The sequence below is a fragment of the Sturnus vulgaris genome, chromosome 2, assembly GCF_052056855.1.
Source record: "Sturnus vulgaris isolate bStuVul1 chromosome 2, bStuVul1.hap1, whole genome shotgun sequence".
In the NCBI taxonomy this organism is placed as follows: Eukaryota; Metazoa; Chordata; class Aves; order Passeriformes; family Sturnidae; genus Sturnus; species Sturnus vulgaris.
Genome location: NC_142244.1, coordinates 43985251 through 44006000, shown reverse-complemented (window position 1 = coordinate 44006000; position 20750 = coordinate 43985251). Strand labels below are relative to the sequence as shown.

The following is a 20750-nucleotide window of genomic DNA, read 5'->3' as shown; positions in this document are numbered from 1 at the left end:
GCAGTTCTGAGTTAATGTTTGGATATCATGATTTTAAAAGCCTTTCCCAAGCTAAATGATTTGTATGAATATATGATTCTTGGAAGTGAATCAGTTTGGCCACCTTAGAGAGAAATACCAGCCAAGTCCTACCATCATTCTAGGTGCTTAAGGTCCCTGAGCCCAGGTTTAGCAGTGCCTCCAGGTACACAATAGATTTCTCTGAGGCAGAAGGATAACAAGACATTAGGAATCCATTCTTTGCCTGCAGCCTCAGCCCTTCCAGTGGTTGTTCCTTCTAGTTGGATACTAGATTGTACACAGTTCTACTCCAGATACAGCAGTCTAGAGATATTTTAACCAAGAAGAGAAAACTGAAAAGAAAATGTCTCTTTCTAGCTCAGTTTGCTTGGGCATGTGACATGGTGAGGATACATTTAGAAGTTTAGTAAGGCAAAAACAGCTTTGGAAGTCAGGCTTTCATAGAGTGGATATGAAATTATTTGACTTGGATAGCATAGTAGGAATACTGAAAACCTGTAAATATGTCACCAAAAGCCTTATGAATAACTTGCATATAATTCACAGTAACAAAGATTTTGGTGAAAATGAATGGTTATTTTTTTAAATCTATGCCTCTAAAATCATCTTTCATGATTAAGACAAAGTATTTTTGGCTTAGGGCTATGGAGCACATGTGGCTTTTACAGAAGTATCAACACTATTCTCAGATTTCTGTCAAATGTTTTAATGAAGGAAGACCCATCTGGAGACCATGGCTGCACCAGTTCACACCAATAAATACTGAGAAAGATATTTACAAGTTCAATCAAAACGTTATTCCCCTTTTCATGGTCTCTACTGGCACAGTTAATGAGGTAAAAGCTCGGGAATAAGGTCATGTTAAAGAATAATGTGACACTAAGAAGATCTTGTCCCTGTAGACAAAGGATATCCATTATCCCTTTTTATGCAACAAAGGCCACAGTTTGGAGCCACAGATGATGTGAGGAAGGACTGGTTAGCCCCCAAACACCCGAGGTATCTGAGCATCCCACATATCTAAGATTCTACAAAGCTACTATGCTAGAAGCATTGATGCAATCCTACAGCTGCTATGGGACTTCAGAAACACTTAACCAGAAACCTGGGCAATCACTGGGGAGAACAAGGACCTTCTTGTAGCTAGGGTAGATCTGTGTGTAGTATGTAGGAAACCTGATTTTGATCCCTGTTCTGTCTAATTGAGTGCTTTCAACCCAGGTTTTCCCCTCCTATGCTGTAAGTGTAGAATAACATTTCAGGTATTTCAGATATTTCAGGTATTCAGTCAAATAACTTCTCTTATTTTCATCTTATTAAGCATAGGTACTCACCAGAGCAGGAACAGCAGGAGCATTTAAATTGCACCTCCTCCATCTGAAATCAAGTCTTTGATAGCTTCAGGGGTTTTTCAGGATCAGTTGCACGAGTGTCTAACTCTCCTTAGGGCTGACTGACCTGAGATGAGAAGGGAGATGAGAATACTGCAGGCTCAGTCTCCCTCTAAACATTGATCATCTCAGTGTTGCAAGCCTGAAGGACCTTTAAGGTTTAGCCCCTAATTTTTCTTCTCTATTCATTCCCCACTGCAGTGATGGAGTTGCCACTTCAAAGCCCCAGGGTATTCTGAGGAGCAGTGCTTGTGAAGAGCTCAGCTATTGTAATAACAGAGAGAACAGCACACAGACCAGCAGACATTGCACAGCCATTGACTCCGATGGCACAGGGCACTGTGGACATGTTAAAAAGCACTTTCGTTTATATGAGGGCAAAAGAGGCTGAAACCATGCCTTTTGAAAATTCTAGCACACCCCCCTAACTATTCCAGAGCATCCAGTTTCATATCTGATTGGGTTAGCTTGACATGCCTTCTTGAAACCAGAGAGAAATATCTACTGATCAGCTACAAGTTACATAAGAAGCTCTTAGATGAAAGTTAGACTGACAAAAACAGCAGCAGGGTGCTTGAAATCTCAGAAGTGGACTGTGAGGCATTACAGCTGTCATGCCTGCAAACTTCAGTTAGGAATTTAGAATGCTTAAAATAATGCTAAGAAAAAAAAAATGGAGGTTTTTTTTTTATTTTAATGAATACAAAAGTGTCAAGAGCATGGTTTTGGTATGGATCAGCCTCAGAAAAAATATAGCTGTTTCTGAGTCTCTGTAGGTACAGGATTCAAAAATGTAAGCTGCAGGCTATGAATATCTTTAGATAAAGGTAAATGTGATGTAACCTGTGCCTTACAGAGGTGAGTCTACAAAACAATGATCCAAGAGAGTGACTTCATTCTTGACATTAGAGCAATAGACAGACAATCAACAACAATCAACCAACTTTATATTACTTGTTTTGATATCAGTGGCTGAGACTGAAAACATTCTTAAAATATCCCTGGAAATTGGAATGACTCTGTTTTCATTTCTCATGTCTTTACAGGGTCTTGATGAAATGTAGAAAAGTGATCTGCTCCACAGACTGACTGGTTTGGGCCCTTCCAACCATAAATATTTTCTCACAGATGAGAGTGATCAGGAAACTTGCCTACTAGCAAAGATACCTCCTGTTTTCACATCTCTATGCTTGTGGGTGAAGGGCTCAAATTGTAAGCCTTAAATCTATGGTGGGAGTTAAGACTCCAGCAGGTTAATGCAGCCCTTCTTCCACCTGAGAAGTTTTTATTTACTTCCCACTATCAAGGAAGGACACACAAAGTAGCAGTGGAGGTTTGTGGATCCCAGTGGAAGCCAAAGAACAAAACATTTGTTTAGTCACCTAAGAGTTTCATCTAAACTTGAAGATAAACCTAATTGTTAAGGTACTTAAAGATCTAGAGTCTTACAAAACAATCAAATTTAGGAACGTGAAAAAGCATAAGTAGTTTTACAATTTCCATGCAGAAAACAAGCAGGAAAAAGCAAAAAAGAGTCGGATGAGTAAATTACATGTACCTCAATGTGATAAACTGTGATAAACTATTTTCATTGTACAATATCTGTTTCCATCACTGCAGAAGCATGATGTTGAGTACAAATTATGATACTTTAGGTATTTCACAGCTTTCATTGCAGTATTTTTAGGATTTCAGTAGCTCAAGAAGACAAAGATGATTAAGGGTAAATGTTTGCTGTCCAAATGCAGAACTGGCCATAGAAAACAAATGGAAAATTAAGAACTAGCTTGTAAGAAAGTCATTCATTGCTTCTTACCTTATTATATTTTAATATTATAAATTATTGCTGGGCAATCATCTCCAAGTTTATTGCCAAGTGATGAAAGACAGTGCCCAATGGATACTTCAGAAAGCTCATTCTCTGGCTGACAGTGAGGCACAGAGGCACAGTCAGGCAGAAAATCCAGACTGAGAGGAACGTGTGCATTTTAAAGGCAGTGGCATTTGACGAGCCACAAATCTAGTTGATTTCCACATTCTGCTTCTTATGTCTCATGAAGATTTCAAGCATTTTTCTTAACCTTCAAATAATGCTTCCTCTGGAGGAGAAACAAGGAGAATGTCTCTGACAAACTGAAATTCACAGGGAAGTTTGTTGTCACAGCATCCTGGCTTTGTCCCTGTGTGCAGCTGGCCATGTCCTCACCTACGGAAATTGCCAGAGGCACCCTTGTGGGCACAGCTGCAAGGGTGTGTGGGCCAGTACCAGTTTGAGCAATACTTGATAAAGTAGAGACTGCTGGCCTCCAGACACTGCTGGAATTGCTTTGGTTATTAACTGCTTCTCACAACATATCTTCTGGGAATCCTACCTCAGTGGCATAATCTTAATAAATTTTTTATTTTATTGCCTAATAAAAGGGACTTTAAAGACCATGTGGATCTGTAATTGAAGATTCTAGTCTTAAAGAGAGAACAATTTTATAGGAGCACAAGGGACATAGTGTTTGTTATGAGAGCAGAGCCTACCCACATCATAAATTCTGCACAGCAGATGTGGAACAAACAGATACAGAGGAATGGCTGAAGACAGCCCTGGATCAGTTCTGAATAAGATGGAACAAAAGCAAGTGGAAAGAGCCTTTCCTAAGTTTTGCCCTGTGTGAGGCCAGCCTCCCTCCAGCCCCACTCACCAGGGTCACCCTGACTCACTGACCCCTCTCCTGGAGCCTGAACTCAGCTGTTTTGGGACAGCACAGGCACCACTGACCAACAATGGCCCCACATGGCTCTTTTCACTCTTTTCAGCCTCAGCTCTGGCAAACTGAGCTAAGCAGTAGCTTAAAGCCCTTTCCCACCATTCACAGGAACACCTTCACTCCCTGGCTCCAGTGGAGAGGGAAGGGTGGGATTCCACACACATCCCACTGCTGGGCAGGGGCTTCCTTCTCACCTTGGCCTGCCCAAGACAAATGCTTTGAAAGGGTACATTTCACCACGGGCTGAAAGCATGTGGACTGCAGAGTTCGTGTGATATATTATTTTTAAAATGCATCAAAGTCAGCCCATTCTGATTCTCTTAATTTAGAGGCTTTCACATTTTAAAGTTCCGCAAACCAGAGGAAGCTGGTTGGCTATGAAGCTTACTCGATTGATAAAATAGTCCTCAAATAATCTTCTGTCACTGAATATATAATTAAAGCATACTGGACATATCTGTGACTATTCTAAGGAGGTGAGTTAGTATTGTTTCCTTTTCAAAAAATGGTTTTTAAAAACAAGATCACACTATGCCATCCTATGTTTAATTACACAAATATGGGCAAAGGCATAATGTCATCCAAATATGGATTTATACCCATGATTACGTATATGTAATACATTTCTTATCAATTCATGCTTTGTTAGTTTGTATTTCTCCAAAATTTCCTAATTGCATTCTGTTCTGGAGAACTCCTGAGTGACTTACCCTCATGGGCTAAAAGAGCACAAGTTCGTTTTTCACAATGACTTAAATAAAATAAATTTACAACTAGATCTCACTTTGAGTTTTTTGTTATTTCTGCCATCAGTGAAAAGGAAATATTGGAAGCAAGAAGAATGTTGCAATCTCCTCTTCATCAAATCTGCTAGCCTGCTGGTTTTATCCAAAATCAATATGATAAGATGCCACAAAGACAGACTATTCTGGAAAAGATATAGATCAGATCATTAGTTATAAAATTATCAAGAACTAATTGAAGTGGAGATTTTGTGGACTGGGCGTCACAGTTTGATTGCAAGACTAGGAGGCACTAAAGATGAAATCTTTGGAGCAGTTATTTTAGGATCTTTTTTTTTCAAAGGCCTGAATTATTTTTTAATATACAAGAAGAAAAAAAATATGTGAACGACAGGAAGAAATAGTCTGAGAAGAGGACAATAGAAGAAGAAAAATACAAACTTGGGCATGAAAAGCTCAACAAGATAATAATTTGCTGAAAATTTGGAATATATTGAATAAAACAGAAGGGAATTTATAATATTACACATATTCATTTTACTGAATCATTAGTGTGCTTTGATGACATAGAAACCAAAGGGTATTTTAGAACATATGAAAAATTGAAATTTTCAATGTCTGTTGAAATGTGTGTGCCAGTCTAAAAGTCATAACTGAGGAAAATTGAATCTTTATTGACTGGAAAGAAACATGAAGCTTGTTTAGACAATGGAAAGTCTTTCACAAATCAGGAACTCTTCTGGATTAATTTATTAATGCAATTATATAAGGACTGAGGGAACACATTATTGTGTTTTACAAATATAGTTTGGAAACAAACAAAACTAAATGGCGATATTGACACAAGAATGCATAGGGTATGACTTCACAAAAAGGAAAGGTTTCAAATTTAAAAAAATTTTGTGATCATAAGACCAGTGGGAATCTGCAATAACCTGTAATTTGGAGTAGTGGACACAACAAAATATACAGACCTAATAATCTGAATGCTATTTTAACAGATATTGTCTGCCATCACCTTCACTAAGGGAAAGCACCGTGTCATCTAGAATGGCAAACAGCTGCTTCTTCCCAGGACCACAGCAAGATTAATTACTGAATGTTTCCTCTTGGGTTTTGGCATTATTCATTACTGCCTTTTTCTGGCAAACATTAGGTTTACCATTTCTTCTGTGCCTCACACATTTAATAATGCTCTAAAGTTCTACTCAACCCTGCAAGCACATTTTTCTACCTGATGACTTTTTCCCCTTCATAATTTCTGATTTAGAATATTCATGACATTTTTATTATGTCACTATATTTTATGGACTGGGTTCTCCACTTCCTTTGCACTTGGCTGAAAGAAGGATCCCCAAACCTGTTTTGTGAATCAGTTTACTTACTGAAAAATAGATCAGCAAAACTGTAAAAGTGGGGTCAGGAGGAGGAACAAGCAACAGACTGGCACTCCTGTTGCTAACATCAGTTTGCATGTGTCATGTTGTAAAATTATGTGTAGATGTTGGTTGCTCTCACCATTTTTCTCTCCTTCTTTGCCATGGAGATGAATAAAGACAGTAAACTAGCTTCCCCTTTGCCTGCCACTTCACAGCAAATGGTGATGCCTGCCTGAACACTCAGGAAATTACCATAACTCATCTCAAGTCAGAAGAACTTCTTCCAAACTGTGCTGATGTCAAAGTCACCCCTTCTGTTTCAGGCCAGATGGAGTCCTTGAGTGACTGCTTGTCTGTATTTACTGACTGTGAGAATTGCTTAGTACAAGTATTAGCTCTCTTTACAAGCCTAGTCTTTCTTAAAACTGTTCATGGGAGCCTTAGGAATTAGAAGGCAGCAAAAGGAGCAGAAATGGTGCATAGGTGAGACCCTCAACCTCACAATGAGTTCTGATAAATGCCTTTTTTGAAGAACCAGAAGCATAGCAGCACTCTCACACATTTAATGCAAGATGTCAACAGTGCTGAATTCACTTGTGCCTTCTCACTCAGCTGTGCTGTGCTTCATGCCTGTAGGAGCCTTTGCAAAACAAGCTTGCTCTGTCTCACACATAAAGTGCCAACTCCACCATCTCCTGGGGGTTATCACTTTAAAAAGACTCAACTTGTTCAGCCTGACATTATTAGAGTTTAGAGTCAACTTACGAAATTATTCTTCTAACCCAGGAAGCTTGAAGTGGTGAACATGAACTAGAAAAGGCCTTAAGAATTCCTGCTCAAGGAATCAAGCAGAATGAGATGCTGTGTCCAGGTGCTGTAAAGTGACTTGCCCTCAGAAAAACAAATAATTCAGTGTTGCTTACATGACTGCTTTTCCAGTAAGACTGCATTATTGTCTCTGCCTAGTGAGCTGTGTGGCATCAATATGGTGGGTCAAATGTGAGGGACCCTGCAAAAATGTAACCCCTTCAACTGAATAAACCATGAACTTGCCATTTGTTCACCTATATCTTCTGGCAGATGCTGCAGCTATATCTTAGAGCTAATGATCTATTTGAAATTTTAAATTGTACATCCAGGTAATTTGCCATAATCCCAATCGACTGAAGTGCAGTACATTTCACAAGGAAAATATGGAACACAGTGACCTGAAAGGCTTTGTGTTGGTAGCCAGTAGATCCTCATGTCAAAACATTAGGCAGAGTGGGTGCTGGTTTTTATCTCTGTATTGACAGTATTTTATTATCTTTTGCAGTTTCTTTCCCAAGCAATGACAGAGAGACAAAAGTGATGAGTCTCAGCAATTTTGAAGTGGCACCTAATTGCTGTTTCTGTTACAACAGTTCTTATTAATGCTCTTTTGCTTTTTTTTTTTTTTGTTGTTAAAAGTTGTCTTCCAGTCACATGCATCCGGATTTGGGACAAGCCCTGCACAGCTGTCTGTGCAAAACTGTTCAATCCTTCAAGGGCACTGCCCTCCCTTGCCACCTTGCTCTCACCCCCAAGCCTGCCCCAGAGGGAGGAAAGCAGCAATGTTGTTCAGAATATCCACTGGATAAGCACCGATACTTCAGGCACTGAATGGAAATCAACTGCACCCCCTTTCCCTTATGACCAAGTCCAGCTGGAAGACTACAATCCCTAATCTGGATCTAGACACTAATTTTTTGGTAGAGCATGCAGTGAGAGTTTTCTCCTCTTCTCGGTCTCTGGTACAGCTGTGTTGTGTGCATCATGCTTTAACCCTGAAGGATTAATCTCCTACTTTGCAGAGTATGTTCAGGAAGTAAAGTTGGCAAAGAGCAAATGTCAAATGAATTTATCTTACCTACTTACCAAAGCAAGGTCAGAGAAGGATGAGAAAGCAATTAATTTATATGGTCTCTGAAAACAGAGCTGCCACTGTAATTCATTGGCTTAATGTGCTATTTTTAATTATACAGCTATAACCACCCATACTATGAAAGTAGAGGTGCTTGTAAATGCAAAGTCAGGGCATCCAAGGAGTAAAGTACTTTGATGTATTACAAGCAGAGTGCAATGCCTGCATTTTGACAGAAGTCTGCCAGTTTGCACAGAGACCCATTCCTGGTCTTCTTTCCTATTGCCTTTCCAGCCACATGATCTGTGAAAAGCACATAATTTTGAAAACACTTTTCCTCTGAGTGCTGATATACTTTAAATGGATATTGCTTACATGTTGCTATTACAGCTTTTTTTCCCAGTAAAACCTTAATGTCAGCCTTGACTCATCGGCTCCTGGCTACTGACATATACTTGTTTCTTCACTACCTTTCATGTAGCTATCAGATTTGCTAGGCTAATGACCTTTAGGGGATCTAAATCTAATTTCTAAATGACTGCTCATTAGATGCTACTGCAAAGGTAGTTAAGTGTATCAGCAACACAGGATTCATGGGGATTTCTCTTCTGGGAGGAATACCTAATCTTCAATTTTGCATTAAGTTTTTAAAGCTTTTGAGCATTTAAAAACTTTGTAAAAATTGAAAAAAACAAGTTTATAAAGATTTGGAAAGAGAAACTTAGTTTTCTGATCCTTCTTTTTTTCTTCTATTTCTAGATTAGTTTCAGAATAGATAAATAACATAATTTAATTCTTACTAAAATTCAACCTCCAACAAAGAAAACATATTCATTCATCATTTACCTTTTTAATTCATTCATCATTTACCTTTTTAATACTTTTCATCGTCTCTTGCAAATGCTTAAAAAATCTTTGAGATCACCCAACACTGAGTTTAAGCACAAACATCCTGTTTGTGTTCACTCTGCACAGTGAAGATCTTTGAAATCACTTTGTCTTTAGTTGTTATATTTATTTGATGTCTCAGCAACTGGAAAATCAGTGAGTCACTTCTCTAAAAATAAAGCAACTCCGTATACACCACCATAATCTGAGACAATACAGGTCTTTCATCTCTGACTGGGGAAATTGGGAAGTTAAGGAGGGATATCACTGCTACACTTAAGGTGACAGCTTTAATGTAATTTAGATTTGTAGACTGCTGTACCTAAGAAGTGAATAAACTTTTTTATTGACTTCCACCACTCTTAACAACCAGGCCTTTGTATTTTATAACCATTTGGGCTATTCTCTTTCCCCATGGTCATCCCTCAGCACTTGCTGGCTTCTGAACTCATCAGAATCCAGGCTTTGGGCACATCCCAAGAGAGATTAGCTTTAGAGATTCATGAAGGAGTCCTTTATATTAAAAAGGATAAGATTTTCTGCCACCAAAAATTCATTGTGCATATGTACCAAGGCATGCACAACAACAGCAACACATATTGATATATCTAAACATTGAAAGGAGAAACTACACAGGAAATAGACAATCATATTATTGTACTAGATACCTGCTTAGCACCTGTCAGAGTGGTTGATAGCCTGGGAATGGCTAGACAAGAGAGCTGATAACACTATTATGCCATTGTCCGAACAGTTACAATGTAAAAAAATTACATTTCAGTGTGAGAAGTCAGATAAAATGTGTGCAAAAAAACCTACTTATGTCTCCAAGCTTTAAAATAATTGGTTTTGGAAGGTAGAAATTTTGGGGAAAAGCTGTATGTACTGTTAGTGAAACCATCACTGGGTGATGTTGCAGTCAGACTAGAAGGCCCCTCAGCAGGACTTCATGCTAAAGTCTGACTCTTCTCAAAACACACAGCAGATAGCTGCCACACATAATGTAATGTATGTATGTCTTGCTATAAATTTATAATTTAGTCAGTAGTCTGCAAGAGGAGGAACGTTTCTAAAATACACTTTTTATTTTCTAAACTTGGCAAATTAGCGAGAGAAATAAGCCACGTTGTTCTATCTCCCCAATTGAAGCAATACACATTTCACATTAGAAAAAAACCAAAGCAATTTACAGCTAATTACTTAATAAACTCAAAGAAAAAGAAAAATTTAAATTGTATTTTTCCAGTATTGCTTAATTGTGATTGCAAGAAATAAATAACACAAAAGATAAAAGGAGTATGTTTGAAAATACCCCTTAAAGTGTCAGACCAAACGGGGAACATGTAGAAACTCCATTCTCTGGCTGTACAGATAAGGTGCATAGATTATCTGTAACCCATGATTTGTTTTCATTAAATTAGGTTTAAATTTTTTTTTATTATTATTTTTTATTTTCCAGTAGGTGCTGGAAAGCTTTTCAAACTGAGGAAAATCATATAAAAAATGTGCATGCTTCAGGGACTTCAGAGGAAGGCCATAAAACCAGGGTAGGGAATGAAGAATGTAATACTATTTGCCTTCTTGAAAAGATGGTTGAGAAATAGTTTGAAACCTAGTCTATTAGTGTTTTCCCAGATTATGTAGGATTTTTCAGCATAATTAATAGAGCATAATGAAAAGCTGGTTTTAGATGTCAAAGATATAAAATTCAGTCTAGAAATACAGAATAAGTCCAGGCTGATGAATTAACCACCACTTAACCTTTAAAATAAAATTAGATTTTCCTAGAAGACTCTTCTTCTGGAGGAAATTCTGTGTTTAATATGTATCCACACAAGTGTGTGCATAGGCTACCTGAGGTATCATGATGTCTATTAAACTCTTTTAAAAACATGTTTTTGTGCTTTGGTCATCAATATGACACTTAAATTAGTTCTTAGGTTTGGGGGTTGGGAAAATTCCTTCCTCAGACCTGAGATATCAAGGTACTTTTGTTTTCCTCTGTTCTTCATCCATCATGAGCAAGGCAGAGTTTATCTGGTGTTCCCAGATCACCCTATGCCAGTAGCACACAGCTCTTCATCCTAGTGACTGCAGTTTTATCCTGTGGAAGCCTTTGCAAAAGAATATTTGTACAAAAACATAATGACTTACAATGGTACAGGTCAGAGTAGAAGAGGCAGTACTCCCTCATGGATGTAAACTGTGTGTAGTGAAATATCTCTGTGTGTTGTACTGAACAAGTAGGATGTAGATTTGAGCTAAAAGGTTAAGAAATGGCTTATGGCATATTTTAAGGGGCAGAATGACATTTGTAGTTAATGAAAGCTCAACCATTTTTAAAAAAATTTATGTACATTAAGAGAAATACAAGAATAGATGAGAATGAACTGACCCCACCACATGTTGCTACTTTCATTGAATGGATTGCCTTAAAAAAGAATGGGAAGATTTATGAAACCAGCAATATCCATACACAGGATACATCTTAAAATAAGTAGGCATAAATAATCAATGGCCACTTCTTATCCTCAAATTCAGTATTTGTCATTGGGCCTAGCTCTAGTAAAGCACATTTAGGCATCATCTACTCCTAAGACATCATTATTATTTCCCCAAACAATTATGCTATCGTGTCTAATCATTAGTCAAGAGTCTTTGCTCTCAGTACAAAGGAAGGAACTAGAAAAATAGGGCAGATGAGAAAGTTTTTAAAATCTTTTGCTATTCTAAAGGATGAGATTTGTTCAAAGCACTTACTTTTAAAGCAGGCAAAGCATTTCTGTATGGCTGCAAAAAGAATTCAAGCATTCTACTTGTAGAGTTTTGTATTAACACAGAAAAAAATCCTTATCTACAGTCATCTAAGCATTGAATTTGCTGAACCCATCTTGCAGAAATAGCACATTATGTAACAAACACCAAAGATCTGAGAAGCAATGTAACACCAGCAGGAACTGGGGATGGTGCTGTGACTGAAACCAATGCCCAAAATGAGGCTGACAGAATCCTCTTGGGGTGATTATGTGTTTAGCATAACCCCTATTGAAAAAACTTTAAGACTCTGTCATGATCTTATTCAGACTCAGCATTACCTAGGGACGATACCTAACTAATGGATTAACTTTTTGCTCATTTTTTTCTCCTGAGAGAACAGGTTATCTGCCCAGATATAATGTGTCAGCTGCAGGAACACCCAATGGGCAAGATTTTTTGGCAAACTGTTATACTGACTGACTGTGTCTCCACCTTTCAGGGGAGCTTAGCCACCTAATTCTTCTGTAGCCACCTATCTGCACACAGCCACACCATGGTATTTTGAGAGTGGAATGAAACCCAGCCAAGCAGTTCAGTTAAAGCAGAACCAGTCTTCTTATAACATATAAAGGCACCAAAACAGGTTTGGATAAATAGACAGCATAGAAGTCATCTAAAGCCACTAGGTATCTGAAGGGTAAAAGAGGATGCACAAGGTATGACTCAGGCAAGAACAAGGAAGAATTAACGAGCTGGTGAATGTATTAAACTGTCAGGCTCAAATAATTCAAAGGAAAAATAAGCAGTTAGCACTATCCAGCAGCTGATTGGAACTGATTGAACTGGGAGTAGACTATTCATCTGGAGGAAGAGAAATGAAATTTTACCTTCAGCAGTACCAGCAGTTTGAGTTGGGCCCTGTGCAGAGCTAACAGCATCAGGCTGGTTTGTGAGCTGCTCAGCTCCTCTAATAACAGGTCTGACAAATAAACCTCCTGCTGATTTTAATACCATAGTAATAACAATGTGGGGACAGTTTAATTAAGAAACCACTTAGATTTCCACAGTCTCCATAATTTCTGCTTTCTTTCACCACCTTGACACCAGGGGGAGGATTACACCACCATTTCTGTTACCCTCATCACAGTAATTTGGAAATCTCATTAGCATGGAGACAACAACTGTTCCCTTTAGTTTTTTTCCCTCTGCTACACTAGCCCAGATTATTCAGTACAGTGTCCAGTACAGCTTAGCTGGACAACATAGCTCTGTGTTTATAGGAATTTGTCTTTTGACCATTGGTTCCGCCCTGTGTTTGACTCTCGATACAGCATGATAAATTACCAGCTTTGCTCACATGTTCAATCGCTTGCCAAGCTCTCCCTCTTCTGTTTAGCTCCCACACTGAGAAAAGCTGTTAGTGATAATTCACTATATGTCTTCCTGGTGGTTGTTCAATGCTAACTACAAGCACGTGGCACTTTGCCCAGCATTTTAAATATTTTGCAGCTGAGCCACAGTCCATAGAGGGATCTTTGCCCTGCTCCTCGCATAAAGCAGATAGAAAGACACAGAATTGCTGGCCTGAACATGGAATCAGCAGGACAGCTTTGGCTTGTGAAAGGATGCCCCTACACTCCAGGCAGCATCTCCACAGCCGATGTGGTGAACCTCACTGGGCAGAGGTCGCAGGCAATCCCAGCAGCTGCCTGGCTGCTTCTCCAGCAGCACCAATATCCCATCCATGGGCAAGCTGAGCTGTCTACACCACTTCTGTCTGTGCAGTAGCTCTCAGTCCCTGAAGGCGGGCTACTGCCCTGCCTCTCCTGCAAGAAAGGCATGGCTTCTGCAACCTGCTGAGCACCTGAGTGCTCCTCACCTTTCCCTTTCTCCAGCTGCTGTCTACAAGTGTAAGCGCTCTCTCACTAACACGAAGCAATGTGGCTTTTTATAAGGTGGTTCACCCACTTTGAGCTGAAATATGACAAAAGGTTTTCCTGGTTTTCTTCTTCAATTTAATGGAACATTTTTCAAGTTTTTGGAGGGCTTCTGCTAGAAACACTTCACAGGATGCTTTTGTGATGAAAATCCAACAAATAATGGCTATATGTCAAGCTGAAACAATCAAATCCTCAATTATGTAATGTTGGTTTCATATGATTGCAATTTTAGTTCACTTGTACTAATTTAACATTGATCCTAATCTGCCTGCCTTGTCATTTTTATAACTATTGATTTTAGGAAGAACTGGAGAGAATAACTTGTCCAAGTAGTCTAATGAATTGATAATACTAATAAGATTGAATATAAATGATGCATTCAACAATTTTAATTTTATCAAGGCTGTAATCAATCAGCATTACAAACTTACATTTTTTGCAGCCAAAAGAATGGGGCTTTTTGCAGAGCTATGACAATGGGAGTGAATAGAGTGAGATGACTTTAATGTAGTTTTAATGAACTCTTATTTATAATTGACTCATTTATTTCCTCCTGCCTGAAAACTTCTTCGATGCTACGCATATTTTCTTATCTTTGTGTCTAAAATAATGATTAGGTTTTGAAGCCATGTACACATTTTATTCTGGGCATCTTTTACTGTTGCCAACACATTGTCCTTCTGGTCTATGTTCAGCCATCAGCACCAGACTCAGGAGCCTCAGTGGCTTGAGTGCTAATGCTCTTTTGGGTTACAATTTAGCAAGGATGCAAGTAATTTTTATCTAAAGAAAAATCTTAAAACTAAACCAGGATCGTGTATTTTTGTGGTTTGAAAGGAAAAAAATAGTCAATAAAAGCAGTTGAAAATTTTCCAGTATTATGATTATAGAGAGATACTGAGTATGGTGGAGATATACAAGTCACTTTGAAGAACAATAGATTATTCTGCATGTTTTTTCAAAGTGATGATCAAAACTATTCTGTGCAGGCTCAACCCATACTCATTTCCATTCAGGTCAATGGATGTCACCTCTGAAAAGTTTGAAAGCGGAATATGACTTAATGATAACAAAATCTATTGTTCAGCAACGCTCTTAAACCCACACTTATTTCTCATGTAATTCAACATAAATGCTTAGCTGAATGGGAGCTTACACATCTGATTCTCCAATTCTCATTCTTTCAGAGTAATGCTTATAGGGTCAGACTAACTGAAATGATGTCAGCTCACCCTTAGCTGAGTACAATTCAGGAACAGAGGTATGGGCTTAGATCTGTATCCTTGCTTGTGAGCTTCACATCTCCCAGGAAGCTGGCTGGGATGATAGCAAAGATGGATAGAGTATTGGGCTTCTCAGAACACTTACAGCATTTCCTGACAACTAAAGATCCACAGGTTTTTACCAGGTGGACATTTGCAAAGCCTAGGGGTCACAGTTGGATTTAGCACTGCTGTCTCCACTGCTGTAGAAGAACTCTTAGTGAACAGACCAATTTTGCTTTCCACTGAAACATTATATGCTTGTCCACACAAAACTGCTTTAAGAATCGTAGTGATATAGATGGTAGAGTGAGCTGACAGCAAATATTTAAAGCAAATTTCTGGATCAGGCAGAACAAATTGCAAGGTTATTGAATAAAGATTTTTCCCCTGGAGCTGCCTTTTCTACTTTATTTCTGAGATAACATAGACCATTGTCAGAGACAGGATACAGGATATATCTTTGACCCAGTACAATTGTTTCTGTGTCCTCATGACATCCTTTGACTGCAGACAGAACTGAGCAGGTACACACCAGGAGTCCCCAAATAAATGAAGGGCCCTCAGCCATCTGTTGGTGGAACAGTGTCTGCTGTTTCTGCAGGACTGAAGCCAACATTTGCAGCTGCTCTATAATTTTCACTAAACTTGCTGTTGCAGTTTCATTACCCGTGTCAGGTTCGCCTCAACTTCACATATTAAAAGCCAAATTTGGAAATGCCCAGAAACAATAACTCAAGCACTTATCCAAAATTGAAAGCACAGACCATATGCTAAGTTAAAGTCAAACTATTTCACTTCCTGACATTTTTTCTTTAACTTTCATTGGTACTTGTTAATAAATCATACACATAAAACAGAAGAGTTTAGTTCAAGCCCCCTCCCTGCTAGGACTGTTCCCAGGCTTTCAATGCCCACAGTGTCACATAGTCCGGAAGTCACACATATTCCCGGTTTCCTTTTCTTTACCACGTGAAATCAGGAGAGTGCAAATCCTGCAGGTCACAGGGCAGAACAGAGGTGTGTGAGGTAGTTCTGAATAAACCAGCTGGTATACTGGAAGCATTTTTCCTACAGCAGCACTGAACTGTGCACAGTTTGATTTAGCTTTCTAGCTTTCAGTGGAAAGCCTGGCAGAATTGTCCTCAGCATTCAATAGAAAACACTTCACTGCTTCCTGAAAATGTCAAACCATGCACAAGTATTTGAGACAAACATTGCACACACTTTGAAGACTCTGGTTTGCAGAATTTGGTGAGCAGAGCTAGAGTTGTGGGTACAGCTCATGACAAAATTTCTACAGTCACACAGGAACTTAAAATCTTCCATTGGACTTGAAATATGTCTTGGGTTTAGTTGCTTGGATTGATGGAAAGACATGAAAGAATATTGATCATCAAAATACAAAGTATACTAACTACAGGAATTCAGTTTCATTAAAATAATCACAGAATCACTAGGCCAGAAGAGACCTTCAAGATCATCAAGTCCAACCCATGCCCTAAAACCTCAACTAAACCATGGCACAGAGTGCCACATCCAATCTTTTTTAAACACATGCAGGAATGGTGACTCTACCACCTCCCCAGGCAGACAATTCCAGTACTTGATCACCTTTTCTGTAAAAAAAAACCCTTCTTCCTAATATCCTACCTAATTTTCCTTTGGCACAGCTTAAGACTCTCTTGTGTCTGGTTGTGTCAGCTGCTGCCTGGAGAAAGAAACCAGCCCCCACCTGGCTACAGCCACCTCTCAGGAAGTTGCAGAGAGTGACAAGGTCACCCCTGAGTCTCCTTTTCTCCAGGCTGAACAGCCCCAGCTCCCTCAGCTGTTCCTTGGTTTGTGTTCCAAGCCCCTCTCCAGTCTTGTTGCTTCCTCTGGACGCACTCAAGCATCTCAATGTCCTTCCTAAACTGAGGGGCCTAGAACTGGATATAATTCTATAAAAGGAGGAATTCATAAATTCAATCTAAAAACAATTTAGTTTGAGACATGATAAGTATTAATATGTGTCAGTAGTCTGTCCATAAAATACAGTGCACACACACGTGTCAATTATTTTTTTTATGCAGTAACCTCGATAAAACACAGATCAATGTACAACCATTTGCTTCAATTTAAATTAGTTTTACACAGGGAAGTTCCACACCATTACACACAATACTATCATAAACAGAAAAAGAAAAAACCATGATGTTTCTAAATTTACTGACTTCAGTTAGCAGCTTCAATAAATTATGAACTTTTCAGATCTGTTAGTGCTTTTTGGATTTCAGTGACTTAAATCTACAGAGTCTGGGCACAGGTACTTAAAAATGGCAGCCTCTGATCTAAACAGGAACTACATTAAATTCTCAGGAAAGACCTTTGAAATGGAAAGGTGTTTTTTTCTTTTTTATTCTACCTATCATTCTAAATGGAAGAGGAAATCAATGACTGAGAAGAATTTCCTTGTTTCATGAATCACTTTTCAGAAATGAAATGTAGATTCATTATATGTATCTATGGCATATACTGTCATATTGGCATGTACTACATACTGTATATGCCAGTATGTAATCCTGGGCACTAAAATCCCTCACATAAACAATAGACTGCTGTAAGCATTGATTCTTGAGAGTCCATCTATTTCTCTTATAACTTCACTACAAATACAAAAAAATCTAGCATAGGGACTTCCACATAAGAGCTATGGTTTTCAGATGTGCATAAAAGTTAAACTAAGACTAGTTCTTACAAAAATATATCAAAGATGATGATAGAAATGTCCAAGTCAAAGGAAATTGTGTCCCATCTTCTCTCTCTGATCTCTTTTCCCACTTAAATAATTTCTTACTGGCAATGTCATCACCATTCCTATCCCTGTCTCTTCTATTTCTTAATCATTATTTGGTCCAGTTAGATTATTCTGTCACCTGCCCACTACCTTTGCTACCCGTTCCTTTACTACCTAGTCACTCTCCTTTGTATTCCACCTCCGTCTTTTCACGTTGTTCTTTCACCATCTTCTCTTTTTTTCTTCTTCCAGCAAATGAACCCATTTCTTTTAGTTAATTTAACACTTTGCTTTTCTGCTTCACTATTGTTTTTTTCTTTTTCCTGCCTTGGCTCATATACTTTTTAAACTCAGCAGACTTGTTTACACATTGACTATTCTTCTTAAAGTTATTTCACTGGCACTTTTTCTGAAACACATGGCAGAAGTAAGTCATTACACCCAGAAGTGTCAACAGGAGCACACTGCCCCATAAGTGACCCTTTGTTCTCAAGGCAAAGCAAATGACTCAACCACACAGACATACAGAAATATTTCACTGTTCCCTTAAAGAAATCAGAAAGCAAACAAAAAAGAATGAAATAAAGAAATTAACTGAATTATTAAAAACATTATCTCCTAGTCAAGAAATACCTAATTTAGAAAAACAACTATATCTGGACTTGCTACTTTCTGCAGGAGGAAATAAGAGTACAATGTGACTGCTCAGTAAAATAGTTCAGAGTCCATGACGTTCACAGATTCTCTCTCCCATGCTAATTCTCAAGCTCCTTTCATCCAAAAATTCTTGTCCCTCTCCTTCCAATTGCTTTTCATCTTCCTAGACTTGGTCCAGCTGATGCAACCACTGTCTACTCTGTCTACCACTGCAGGTTAATGCAGACTAAGTGTTCAGAGCAGCAGCAGCACCTTGAAGAGAGCACTGGCATACAAGAGGTATGGCTGAGTTATGCTCACACTCTTCAAAATAAGGTTAGATAAGAGGTGGTAAGATTAAACATTTAAATATATCTCATTAAGGAAAATTAGCACAAGAGATATCAACTTATTTACCTTTATGGGGCTCTGTGAAGCTGCCAGGTACTATGGAAGTGTTATGTATTTTATTGCTTCATTAGACAAAAATTCACCAAAAATTGCATCTTAACACCACTGGACTGTAGGGATCACAGACATATTTAGACACTTCATTTGTGTGCACCATGGTGAGACATACCTCATGAAAATGCCATGAATACCCTGAATGCAGTCTTCAGAAAGTGGAAATAGAGCTGGCACAGCATTGCAGCATCCTCCAAAACTTTCTTCAGCAATGCCAAACCTAAACCCTAAGCCTTAAATATAAAGATATGACATATCAGTGACTGGCCCTCAGTCAAATTTCCAAGAGTGATTTCTTTTTGAAGTCCAGCCTCTACTCTGGCAGCCTTTTGTGGTCCCACTCCATCCATAGCCCCTCATACCTGAGCCCTAGGTCTTTGGGCGAATTCTTTTTTCACTGCCTATCCCTTTTGCAGCCCAGCATTCCCTTTGCTCTGACACTCCCTCTGGAGCCTTCCACATGTTCTCTCTCACAAACCTGACACTAAATATCACCCTAGGTCTTGGATTTTGCTCATCCTTAGTCATAGCCTTAAGACTGAGGTCTCAAGGGAGATTTTCTGAGACCTTGCTGTAAACCCCTCCTTCCTTTTCAGTCCCCTTGAAGCTTCTCTTGCTGAACCTTGTTCGTGAACCTAACTTTTGACAACAGCAGAGTCTTAGCACCAATCCTCCAGCCACAGCCTTCATTAACTAGCTCTTATGGGAGGAGACTTTGCACAGTCCCCCTTCTTCTTGTGCAGTTTTGTGCACTTTTGTTAGGGTTAGAATATGATTAGGATGAGTGTTAGGGTCACAGTTGTCACTGACAAATCCTAGGGCTCCAGTTGAAGTGAGATTGCAAAGGGTTGAACCACTAGAAGAAATCTTTGGAAATTCAAACCAAGGGTTGAACTACAAGAAGAAATCTCCCCTGAGAACTTCTTGAAGATTCTCATGACTGGGAAGATGGAGAAGGCTCAGCCAAGGCCAAGGCAAAGGCAAGGCTTAGGGGGAGGAGGGACACAGAGCCCTTCACTTGTAATGTGCAAAGGTGGAAAAATGCAGACAGGAGCAGCAGTTCTGATGTGGGCTGAGAAGCCTTGGTCTACCAGGTTGCCAGCCAGGAATTGCTTCAGCCAGGTCTGCACCCCACAGAAACAAAATCCATCAAATCCTGAACTTCAGCCAGTCAGGAATGTACACAGTGCCCCAGCTCACACTGACTTTGAAAGAAATGGTCAGACATGAAGGGCTGCAGACACAATTCTGGGGACAAAACAGGCCAAGGAGGCAGGGGGCTCTGGCTGTGCTGACCCACGCTGGGTCGATGGGAGAGGCCACAGGTGACCCCGGCCAGGCAAGGACCTCCCTGAGGGACTGTGGCCATCCCTGTCCATGCTGGAACAGGGACATCCCTGAGAGGCTGTGGCAGAGCACAGATACTCCTGAATCTGGATTTATTAAAAAAACCCCAAAACTTCTAACCAAGAAACAAGGCCAGCTTCCTTGTCTCTAAAAAGCACAGTTCTGTGATGAGAGCAATAACATGATCCATTTCTTGAGGGCAGCATTATCACAACTTTGTTTCTCAAGAGCAAATGGTTTCAGATGCCTCATTAGGTGGCACTTGTGTTGTGAGTGTCACCATGACAACCCGAGGAAGTCACCGTGACTGTCGCCAGGCAGCAGGACACCAGGTGGGGTCCCCTCCGATCTCAGGTGCCCTCCTGGACCAGCTGCCTGGGATGCTCAGGCAGCTGCAGGGATCGTGTCTGTATGGAGGTGTCAGAACACAAGAAGAAAATCTGGATAATGAATTTTTAAATAATTATTCAATAGCTCTGGCGGGTTTATGAGCTCTGAATCTGA

The 20750-nt window shown here is 39.3% G+C and overlaps 1 long non-coding RNA gene across 1 annotated transcript in view; it reads right to left on the bottom strand.

Moving 5' to 3' along the window:
• The window catches only part of LOC148224750 (uncharacterized), a 38366-nt gene that overhangs the window by 16766 nt on the left and 850 nt on the right, over nucleotides 1–20750 (bottom strand). Inside the window, exon 2 of the long non-coding RNA XR_015801328.1 lies at nucleotides 1356–1479. This is a non-coding gene — a long non-coding RNA (uncharacterized LOC148224750). The remainder of the gene's footprint in view (nucleotides 1–1355; nucleotides 1480–20750) is intronic.